We start from the raw sequence: 13,071 nt of genomic DNA, 5'->3' as shown, positions 1-13,071 counted from the left end.
GTCACAAACCCTCATGTTGGTAAGGCAAGGGACAAGGTAACCAAATGATTTCATGGACATCATCTTGTGTGTGCATCACTCTATGTCTATGGATATTCTTGTTTTGTTCCTTGTGGGACTAACCCGTGTAGGTATTGAAAGTGCAACTCACTCCAAAGGATTGCTCCAAAAGATCTACATCAACATTGAGCATCCACATCTTCAACACCTACATGAAGTCATCATCGACAAAACCCAAGGTTAGTTCATCCCTCTAAGGGGGGATCTCACATCTAGGGGGAGCTTAACTCTAAGAATTGAGTCAAAGCAACTCTAATGATGTGAACACATCAATGCATTATGTAAAAGTGGTAACCCCACTTGAGCTTAAACGATGAGTATGACCTATGATCAAATGTTCTCATTTGACTCCTAAGTCAATATACTCATATATAGATGACCTAGTCATCGCCAATTGTTTGATAGATGCTAGAATTGGTTGTGCATGCTTTGCCACATATTTAATTTGTCACTTTATTGTGTGAGCATGTTGGTTGCATATTTTACTCATTCGAGGACATCCACTTGTTGTTTTGATTGATTGGTTTCCTTTTCTTTGACCAAGTGGATGGACAAGAATGCCTAAGAACCTTCTCTAGCTATCTATGCTTTTCTCGTCTCAAACTCTATTCATGCTACATCACAAAATTTGATCAAGTCAGATTCGAACCACTCTGTGTGAGGAGCACTTGGAGTCCCCGATTCGTCATAGACTTAAACTTCCAAAACTTCTTTGTGATTCTCGGTCTGACCGATTCCTCCATTTCGGTCCCACCGAGATCACTAAGTCGATCTACGTTTTCCATCTCGGTGCAACCGATATGAACTTTTCGGTCACACCGAGTTGCTGTAACTGTTAACAGTTATGCATCTCGGTGCCACCGAGTTGTTCAACTCGGTCACACCGACAGTGTCGGGCTATATATAGACACGGGCAAAAATTTGGAAATTCCTCCAAACCCCTTCGCCCGCGCGTAGCTCGCTCTGCCTACTAGGTCTACGGATCGTCGACTTCGTCGCCAGCCGCCTCCTGTCGCTGGTCTCCGCCGCCGTCAACGGATTTCTTCTCCGCCGTTGCCGCCGTAGCGAGTTCACCGCCGAACTAGGGTATGAACTCAATCACAGTGCTTTCCTCATCTGATTCTCAGCACATTGTGTTCGTAATGCATCTTGCCACGATTGAAACACTCCTATCCAGCCAATGTGATCCTTAGAATAGATGTGATTCGAAAATTTAGGGTTAGGTTTCCGCCGAAACCATCTCGGACCCACCGAGTTGAAAAACTCGGTCCCACCGATTTGGCTAACGCCATTGCACTAGTAAGTCTCGGTCTGACCGAGAATTACAAATCGGTGTGACCGATTTTAGAACTTTGTGAAACCCTAGCAGTCTCGGTGCCACCGAACTGTGACTCGGTCTGACCGAGATCACTAGTTTAGGTTCCAAAACTGCTTCGGTATCACCGAGTTTGAAAATCGGTAGATCCGAAATGCTTTCTGTGGAAACTAAAACTAAGTTTTTAAATCATTCTTTTGCAAAAATCTCTGCATTTTGTGATGCTCATCCACTCTGTCTCAACTATAACTATTCACAGGGTCAGCAGTCAGTGATTTGCAGCATGTCAGACCTTAGTGACAGTCAGAACAGGGAAGAAGAGCAGATTCACATGAGTGAGGGCACTAGTCCCTCAAGTACTTCAGATGAAGGGAGCAGAAGCACTCCAAGCAACTTGCCCAAAGCAGCCACAAGAGCTAGAAGGAAGAGAACCTCAGACTCAGAGGATGAGGACTATGTGGCAGCAGAAGATGAGGCTACTTCCAAGAAGGTAGTGCTCAAGAAGGTGCTCAGTTCAACTGCAGTAAAGCCAGGCATGAAGATCAAAAGGCCAGCAGGGAGACAGCCAATGTCTAAAGCCAGAGGATCAACTCAAGTACCTGAGATGCCTGAAGAGCCAGCTGTAGAAGGAAAGAAAAGGAAGGAAAGGGTCAAGAAGACCATGGCCAGAGTTGTTGGTCAACCTTCCATGATGGAAGAGGAAGAAGAGGTTGCTGCACCAGCACCAAAGGCACAGAAGCTTATGGGTGATGCAATAAAGTCAGGGGCTGCAACATCAAAGCCCAAAGAAGCACCCAAAGCTGCCCCCAAGCCCAAAATTGCACCAAATAGAAATACCAGGAGTATACCAGCAGCTGAGAAGAACAAGGCCCCAATGCCCGAGGTTGCTGCTGAGGAAGATGAAGTGCAGGTCCTAAGAAAGCTCAAACCCAAGATTCCAGACCACAATGATGCTCATCCTGTGGCTGAGAACATGAAGATCAGGAAAGACTCAGGGTTGAGGCTATGGAGATTGTCTGATCCATATGCCACCAGGAGAAGGACTGCTGTAGATTACAGGTTCCACACCAAGGAGCAGCAGGACTTCTATGAGACAATCTTGTTGGACAAGAAGCCTATAGTGTGTGATATGAGATGGGTCGACTGGACCTACATAAAGGAAAATGAAGAACACTATCCTGGAGTGCATTGCTTGTGGAGTTGCAGATTTTGTTGGGCAGAAGCTCACCAACTGGAATGATGAACTCATTATGCAATTCTACTCCACAGCACACTTCTATCCAGATGGCAGGATAGTTTGGATGTCTGAAGGAACAAGATATCAGTCAACCATAGAGGAATGGGCAAATCTGATCAATGCCCCAAAAGAGAGTGAAGATGATTTGGATATATATGCCAAGAAGAAGATGGGACACAATTCTATGTCACATATGTACAAAGAGATCCCAGACAAAGCCCTTGAGATTTTCTCATTTGGGTCAGTCCATTTTCTTCTATCAGGGCTGCCTACGATCAACTGGATCTTAAGGCACACTCTTTTGCCCAAATCAGGTGACCACAACATGATAAGAGGGCATGCAATTAACATGCTTCACATTTTTGATGTGCCCCAAAAATTCAAGGTCATGAGCCTTATGGTAGAAACCATTAAGAGGACTGCAGCAGATCAGAAGAGAAGTTGTGGATATGCCCCACAGATTCAGGAGTTGATTAACTCAAAGATGGGCACAGGAAAGTATCAGTTGGATAAGGAACATTTTCCTCTCTATCCAGACTTTGAGGACAATCAAGTTGTCATGAATGAGAATGATCCATCATCAGTGCAAGCTCAAGAGAAGAAAGAGAAAGCAAGGAAAGAGAAGGCTGACAAGATGCCAACTCAAGAGGAGGCATCTGAGTATTTCTTGAAGAACAAACAGGAGCAGCTTGGTTACTTGATAGCATCAACACTGAGGATTGAGAAGGGGTTGGCCACCCTAACTCAAAACCAGGAGAGCCTGGAAAGGATCATGGAACAAAAATTCTATGATCTTGATGTCAAAGTAACTGAGATTCAGTCAGTTGTGGAGAAGCTGCAGGATGACATGCAGGAGAGGAAGGGCAAGACAACCACAGATGCATTTGCCAGAGTGCCTAGAGCTCAAAGGTCAGCTACAGTGCCTGTGTCAAACACAAGAGCTACATCATCTGCACCAGCTACAGCTCCTACAGCTCCAGGGCAACCAGCTCCAGCACCAACTCCTCCAGCTCCCTCTACATCAACTGAAGTCTTCGTCCAAGGAGCCATCTCTACACCACCAACTGAAGACCAAGCCTGAGAGACGATCTAGCACTATGCATTTTCTATGAACTTTTTGGTAACTTGTTTCCAAAGGGGGAGAAAAATGTATAGATCATAGGCTTCGAGAGAGAGACTTGCTATTTTTTGTTCTCTCTTGTCTTCTTGGTTAAACTTGTTTGCTTTTGATTGCTTGAGATACTATGCATTACCTATGAGACATTGATGATCATGTGTTTGATCATAAGCTACACTTATGCTTGATTATATGTTATTATCTTACTTATCCTTATATGATCATTCACTTTGCTTGGTGATGAGTGCATGTATTCAATCTTTATTATTTTGAGCGCTCCACCAAGATGTATGTGACATGGAAGAGTAACCCATGAGCCTAATTCCTTGTGCATTTGCAGTCCAAAGCAAATCTTAAACAATGCACAAATTTAGGGGGAGCTCTTGCTTATCACATACTTCTCAAAGCGACGATGTTTTTCAATCTTATTATCATATGTCGAAGCTTTGATCTATATGTTGTCATCAATTACCAAAAAGGGGGAGATTGAAAGTGCAACTATCCCTAGGTGGTTTTGGTAATTCATAACAACATATAGCTCATTGAGCTAATGCTATTCCAAGACATATATTTCAGGAAAGCTCAATGAATGGCATGGCATGGATGATGAAAGTGGATCCCTCAAAATATCAAGGACAAAGGATTGGCTCAAGCTCAAAAGCTCAAGACTCTTCATTTTATATTTCAGTGATCCAAGATCACATTGAGTCTATAGGAAAAGCCAATACTATCAAGGAGGGATGAGGTGTTGCTTAATGAGCCTCTTGCTTCATGTGCTTAGTGATATGCTCCAAAACCCTCAACTATTTTCTCACATCCACATATGACCTAAACCCAAAGCCAAAATCGGTCTCACCGATTCTTTCTATCCGGCGCCACCGAGTTCAGATGTCATAGCCACTGCCACAAACCCTAGGCAAATCGGTCTCACCGATGAGGATCTCGGTCTCACCGAGATGGGATTGTAATCTCTCTGTTTCCCTTTGTAACGTTTCGGTCTAACCGAAGTGAGCGATCGGTCCCACCGAGATTGCAATGTAAACTCTCTGTTTCCCTTCTGTAACATTTCGATCTCACCGAAAAGAGCAAATCGGTCCCACCGAGCTTACCTGACCAACTCTCTGGTTAGCTAATTACCAAAATCGGTCATACCAAGTTTGTGTAATCAGTCTCACCGAGATTACGTTATGCCCTAACCCTAACCATATCGGTCTCACCGAGTTGCGTTTCGGTCCCACCAAAAATCCTAACGGTCACTAAGTTTACTAAATCGGTCTGACCGAGTTTATTGATTCGGTCCCACCAAGATTGATAAATTGTGTGTAACGGTTAGATTTTGTGTGGAGGCTATATATACCCCTCCACCTCCTCTTCACTCATGGAGAGAGCCATCAGAACAAACCTACACTTCCAACTTACCAGTCCTGAGAGAGAACCACCTACTCATGTGTTGAGGCCAAGATATTCCATTCCTACCATATGAATCTTGATCTCTAGCCTTCCCCAAGTTGCTTTCCACTCAAATCTTCTTTCCACCAGATCCAAATCCTATGAGAGAGAGTTGACTGTTGGGGAGACTATCATTTGAAGCACAAGAGCAAGGAGTTCATCATCAACGCACCATTTGTTACTTCTTGGAGAGTGGTGTCTCCTAGATTGGCTAGGTGTCACTTGGGAGCCTCCGACAAAGATTGTGGAGTTGAACCAAGGAGTTTGTAAGCGCAAGGAGATCGCCTACTTCGTGAAGATCTACCGCTAGTGAGGCAAGTCCTTCGTGGGCGACGGCCATGGTGGGATAGACAAGGTTGCTTCTTCGTGGACCCTTCGTGGGTGGAGCCCTCCGTGGACTCACGCAACCATTACCCTTCGTGGGTTGAAGTCTCCATCGACGTGGATGTACGATAGCACCACCTATCGGAACCACACCAAAAACATCCGTGTCTCCAACTTCGTTTGAATCCTCCAAACCCTTCCCTTTACTTTCTTGCAAGTTGCATGCTTTAATTTCCGCTGCCTATATACTCTTTGCATGCTTGCTTAATTTGTGTGATGATTGCTTGACTTGTCCAAAGATGCTAAAATCTGTCAAACTCTAAAATTGGGAAAAGGTTAAGTTTTTAATTGGTCAAGTAGTCTAATCACCCCCCCCCCCCGCGCGCTCTAGACATACTTCAAGGTCCTAAACTTTGATCGTCTGGTGGCTTTGGCTTCCCATACCTGCCCTGCTAAGTGTGGCCGTGGCCGTGGCTCTGGCTGCCCGTGCACAGGTAAAGGGGTACAAAGTAGAACCCCTACTTCTGTACACCGACAATTATTATCAATAGCATATTCATCATGAGGCTTAAATAAATTTTCAAGATCATAAGAAGAATCACCCCAATCATGATCATTACAATAATTAGTGGACATAGAAACATTAGCATCCCTAAGCATGGGGTTTTGCATAACATTGGCACAATTGATATTAATAGAATTTATAGTCACGCCATTGCAATCATGCTTTTCATTCAAGGAGCTATCATGAATCATTTCATAAATTTCTTCTTTAAGCACTTCATCACAATTTCCAGATTCACGAATTTCAAGCAAAACTTCATAGCGATAATCAAGTGCACTCAAATCACTAGCAACTGGTTCAACATAATTAGATCTCTTAAAAATATTAGCTAGTGGATGAGGATCCATATCAATAGATTTTTAACAAGCAAAGATGCAAGCCAATAGAAGACACATGGTCACACAAGCAAACAAGAGATCTGACAAGAAAAAGGCGAACGAAAAAGAGGGCGAATAAAACGGCAAATTTGTGAAGTGGGGGAGAGGAAAACGAGAGGCAAACGGAAAATAATGTAAATCACGAGGAGATGATATTTGTCATAAGGAACCTGGTTGATGTTGAAGATCCTCCCCGGCAACAGCGCCAGAAATTCCTTTTGATGTCTGCTAGAACTACGTTGGTATTTCCCCAAAGAGGAAAGGATGATGTAGTATAGAGACAATAGGTATTTCCCTCAGTGATGAGACCACCACATAAAAGGCACCTGCACACAAATAACAAATACTCGCAACCCGACGTGTTAAAGGGGTTGTCAATCCCTTTCGGGTACGGCGCCTCAAGATAGGCAAATAACGTGAGATAAAAGTGGTAAATAGGATAAATAAATCACAGAAAAAATAAATTGCGGCAAGGTATTTTTGTATTTTTGGTTTAATAGATATGAAAATAAATGCAAAGGAAAATATATCGCAAAGGCAAACATGATCAAAAGAGACCCGGGGGCCGTAGGTTTCACTAGTGGCTTCTCTCGAGAAAAATAGCAAACGGTGGGAAAACAATTACTGTTGGGCAATTGATAGAACTTCAAATAATCATGACAATATCCAGGCAATGATCATTATATAGGCATCACGTCCAAGATTAGTAGACCGACTCCTACCTGCATCTACTACTACCTGCATCTACCACATCGACCGCTATCCAGCATGCATCTAGTGTATTAAGTTCATGGAGAAATGGAGTAATGCAATAAGAACGATGACATGATGTAGACATGATCTATTTATGTAGAAATAGATCCCATCTTGTTATCCTTAATAGCAACGATACATATGTGACATTTCCCTTTCTGTCACTGGGATCAAGCACCGTAAGATCAAACCCATCACAAAGCATCTCTTCCCATTGCAAGATAAATAGATCAAGTTGGCCAAACAAAACCCAAATATCGGAGAAGAAATACGAGGCTATAATCAATCACGCATATAAGAGATCAAAGAAGACTCAAATAACTTTCATGGATAAATACATAGATTTGATCATAAACTCAAAGTCATCGGATCCCAACAAACACACCGCAAAAGACTTACATCATATGGATCTCCAAGAGACCATTGTATTGATAATCAAGAGAGAGAGGAAGCCATCTAGCTACTAACTACGGACTCGTAGGTCTAGAAAGAACTACTCGCGCATCATCGAAGAGGCACCAATGGACATGATGCACCCCTCCGAGATGGTGTCTAGATTGGATCTGGTGTTTCTGGAATCTACGATGGCTGGAATTGATTTTCGTCGACTCCCCTAGGGTTTCTGAAATATTGGGGTATTTATAGAGCAAAGAGGCGGTTCACGGGGCACCCGAGGTGGGCACAACCCACCTGGGCGCGCTTGGGCCTCCAGGCATGCCCTGGTGGGTTGTGCTCCCCTCGAAGCACCCCCCCCCTAGGTGCTTTCCTGGCCCATTGGATGTCTTCTGGCCCAAAAAAATCCTCAAAAAGTTTCGCTGCGTTTGGACTCCGTTTGGTATTGATTTCCTGCGATGTAAAAAACATGCAGAAAACAATAACTAGCACTGGGCACTATGTCAGTAGGTTAGTACCCAAAAATGATATAAAATGACTACAAAATGATTTTAAAACATACAAGAATGATAATATAACAGCATGGAACAATCAAAAATTATAGATACGTTGGAGATGTATCACCCAACACTTGTCGAGGCCCCGCGAAACCCCTTTCGGTCATGCTGGTCATCACCACGTACCCCCAGAACAATTCCGGACTCCAATACCCTTCATCCAATATATCGATCTTTGCTTGCGAACCATTCCAAAGTTCCTCGTCATGTCTGAGATCTCATCCGGGACTCCGAACAACCTTCGGTAACCACCATAATGACTCAACTATACTTATATCGTCACCAAACGTTAAGTGTGTAGACCCTCCAGGTTAGAGAACTATGCAGACATGACAGAGACACCTCTACGATCAATAACCAATAGCGGGACCTGGATGCCCATAATGGTTCCGACACATTCTACGAAGATCTTATCGGTCAAACCTCGATACCAAGGATTCAGCTAACCCCGTATGCAGTTCCCTTTGTCTATCAGTATGTTACTTGCCCGAGATTCGATCGTCAGTATATCCTTACCTAGTTCAATCTCGTTACCGGCAAGTCTCTTTACTTGTTCTGTAATACAAAATCCCGTGGCTAAATCATTAGTCACATTGCTTGCAAGCTTCTTGTGATGTTGTATTACCAAGAGGGCCTAGAGATACCTCTCCGTCATACAGAGTGACAAATCCCAGTCTTGATCCATGCCAACTCCCCAGACACCCTCGGAGATACCTGTAGAGCACCTTTATAGTCACCCAGTTACGTTGCAACGTTTGGTACACACAAGGTATTCCTCCGGTGTCAGTGAGTTGCATGATCTCATGGTCATAGGAACATATATACTTGACATGCAGAAAATGATAGCAATAAACTTGATACGATCATATGCTACGTTTATAGTTTGGGTCTTGTTCATCACATCATTCTCCTAATGATGTGATCCCGTTATCAAATGACAACTCATGTCCATGGTGATACGTCTCCAATGTATCTATAATTTTTGGTTATTCCATGCTATTATATTACCCGTTTGGGATGTTTATGGGCTTTACTATACACTTTTATATCATTTTTGGACTAACCTATTAACCGGAGGCCCAGCCCAAATTGATGTTTTTTGCCTATTTCAGTGTTTCGAAGAAAAGGAATATCAAATGGAGTCCAAACGGAATGAAACCTTTGGGAGAGATCTTTTTGGAACAAACGCAATCCAAGAGACTTGGAGTGGACGTCAAGAAGTAAACGAAGCGGCCACGAGGGTCCAGGGCCCTAGGGGGGCGCGCCCCCACCCTCATGGGCCCCTCTTGGCTCCCCTGACCTGATGGAGGGCTACTATATCAATGCCAAAGCCTCTCCAATGAGTTGTGAGTAGTTTACCACAGACCTTCGGGTCCATAGTTATTATCTAAATGGCTTCTTCTCTCTCTTTGAATCTCAATACAATGTTCTCCTCGATCTTCTTGGATATCTATTCGATGTAACTCTTTTGCGGTGTGTTTGTAGAGATTCGATGAATTGTGGGTTTATGATCAAGTTTATCTATGAGAAATATTTGAATCTCCTTTGAATTCTTTTATGTATGATTGGTTATCTTTGCAAGTCGCTTCGAATTATCAGTTTCGTTTGGCCTACTAGATTGATCTTTCTTGCAATGGGAGAAGTGCTTAGATTTGGGTTCAATCTTGGGGTGTCCTTTCCTAGTGACAGCAGGGGCAGCAAGGCACGTATTGTATTGTTGCCATCGAGGATAAAAAGATGGGGTTTATATCATATTGCTTGAGTTTATTCCTCTACATCATGTCATCTTGCCTAATGCGTTACTCTGTTCTTATGAACTTAATACTCTAGATGCATGCTGGATAGCGGTCGATGTGTGGAGTAATAGTAGTAGATGCAGAATCGTTTCAATCTACTTGTCGCGGACGTGATGCCTATATACATGATCATGCCTAGATATTCTCATAACTATGCACTTTTCTATCAATTGCTCGGCAGTAATTTGTTTACCCACTGTAATACTTATGCTATCTTGAGAGAAGCCACTAGTGAAACCTATGGCCCCCGGGTCTATTTTCTATCATATAAGTTTCCGATCTACTTTATTTCGCAATCTTTACTTTTCAATCTATATCATAAAATATCAAAAATATTTATCTTATCTTATTATCTCTATCAGACCTCACTTTCGCAAGTGGCCGTGAAGGGATTGACAACCCCTTTATCGCGTTGGTTGCGAGGTTCTTGTTTTTTTTGTGTAGGTACAAGGGACTTGCGTGTAGCCTCCTACTGGATTGATACCTTGATTCTCAAAAACTGAGGGAAATACTTACGCTACTTTGTTGCATCACCCTTTCCTCTTCAAGGGAAAACCAACGCAGTGCTCAAGAGGTAGCAAGAAGGATTTCTGGCGCCGTTGCCGGGGAGGTCTTCGCTCAAGTCAAGACATACCAAGTACCCATCACAAACTCTTCTCCCTCGCATTACATTATTTTCCATTTGCCTCTCGTTTTCCTCTCCCCCACTTCACCCTTGCCATTTTATTCGCCCTCTCTTTCCCGTTCGCCTCTTTTTCGCTTGCCTCTTGTGTGCTTGTGTGTTGGATTGCTTGTCACGATGGCTCAAGATAATACTAAATTGTGCGACTTTTCCAATACCAACAATAATGATTTCCTTAGCACTCTGATTGCTCCTCTTAATGATGCTGAATCTTGCGAAATCAATTATGCTTTGTTGAATCTTGTCATGAAAGATCAATTCTCCGGCCTTCCTAGTGAATATGCCGCTACTGATTTGGACAACTTTGTTGATTTGTGTGATATGCAAAAGAAGAAAGACATGGATAATGATATTGTTAAATAGAAGTTATTTCCGTTTTCGCTTAGAGATCGTGCTAAAACTTGGTTTTCATCTTTGCCTAAAAATAGTATTGATTCATGGAATAAGTGCAAAGATGCTTTTATCTCTTAGTATTTTCCTCCCGCTAAGACCATCTCTCTTAGAAACGATATTATGAATTTTAAGCAGCTTGATCATGAGCATGTTGCACAATCTTGGGAGAGGATGAAATTAATGATTCGCAGTTGCCCTACACATGGATTAAATTTATGGATGATCATACAAAACTTTTATGCCGGATTGAATTGTGCTTCTATAAATCTTTTAGATTCGGCCATGGGAGGCACTTTTATGGAAATCACTTTAGGAGAAGCTACTAAACTCCTAGATAATATTATGGTTAATTATTCTCAATGGCACACCGAAAGATCTACTATTAAAGAAGTTCATGCGATAGAAGAGATTAATGTTTTGAGTGGAGAGATGGATGAACTTATGAAATTGTTTGCTAATAGGAGTGCTCCTATTGATCCTAATGATATGCCTTTGTCTACTTTGATTGATAATAATAATGAATCTATGGATGTGAATTTTGTTGGTAGGAATAATTTTGGTAACAACGCGTATAGAGGAAACTTTAATCCTAGGTCGTTTCCTAGTAATTCCTCTAATAATTATGGTAATTCCTACAACAACTCTTATGGAAATTTTAATAAGATGCCCTCTGATTTTGAGATTAGTGTTAAAGAATTTATGATCTCTCAAAAGAATTTCAATGCTTTGCTTGAAGAAAGATTGCCTAAGATTGATGAGTTGGCTAGGAACGTGGATAGAATTTCTCTTGATGTTGATTCTTTGAAACTTAGATCTATTCCACCTAAGCATGATATCAATGAGTCTCTCAAAGGCATGAGAATTTCCATTGATGAGTGCAAAGAAAGAACCACTAGAATGCGTGCTAAGAAAGGTTGCTTTGTAAAAGCATGTTCTTCTAGTTTTCATGATAATAATGATGAAGATATAAAAGTGATTGAGGTGTCCCCTATTAAATCTTTGTTTTGCAATATGAATCTTGATAATAATGGGACTGGAGATGAGTCAACTTTAGTTAAAAGGCATCCCAATGATTCAGAGTTTTTAGATCTTGATGCTACATTTGGTAAAAGTGGGATTGGAGAGGTCAAAACTTTACATAGCAATGAACCCACTATTTTGGATTTCAAGGAATTTAATTATGATAAGTTCTCTTTAATAGCTTGTATTTCCTTGTTGCAATCCATGTTAAATTCTCCTCATGCTTATAGTCAAAATAAAGCTTTTACCAAACATATCGTTGATGCTTTGATGCAATCTTGTGAAGAAAAAACTTGAATTGGAAGTTTCTATGCCTAGAAAACTTTATGATCAGTGGGAACCTACTACTAAAATTAAAATAAAAGATCATGAATGCTATGCTTTGTGTGATTTGGGTGCTAGTGTTTCCACGATTCCAAAAACTTTGTGTGATGTGTTAGGTTTCCGTGATTTTGATGATTGCTCTTTAAACTTGCACCTTGCGGATTCCACTATTAAGAAACCTATGGGAAGGATTAATGATCTTATTATTGTTGCAAATAGGAATTATGTGCTCGTAGATTTTATTGTTCTTGATATAGATTGCAATCTTTCATGTCCTATTATTGTTGGTAGACCTTTCCTTAGAACGATTGGTGCAATTATTGATATGAAGGAAGGAAATATTAGATTCCAATTTCCATTAAGAAAAGGCATGGAAAACTTTCCTAGAAATAAAATCAAATTACCTTATGAATCTATTATGCGAGCCACTTATGAATTGAATACCAAAGATGGCAATACTTAGATCTATTCTCGCTTTTATGCCTAGCTAGGGGCGTTAAACGATAGCGCATGTTGGCAGGCAGCCCAATTTTATTTTTGTTCCTTGCTTTTTGCTCCTGTTTAGTAATAAATAATTCATCTAGCTTCTTTTTATATGTGGTTTTATGTTTTAGTTAGTGTTTGTGCCAAGTAGAACCTATAGGATAACCTACGGTGTTAGCTAATTTGATCTTGCTGAAAAACAGAAACTTTTGCATGCACGAGAATA

Source organism: Triticum aestivum, chromosome 1B, assembly GCF_018294505.1.
Source record: "Triticum aestivum cultivar Chinese Spring chromosome 1B, IWGSC CS RefSeq v2.1, whole genome shotgun sequence".
Lineage (NCBI taxonomy): Eukaryota > Viridiplantae > Streptophyta > Magnoliopsida > Poales > Poaceae > Triticum > Triticum aestivum.
Note: the sequence above shows the minus strand (reverse complement) of the source record.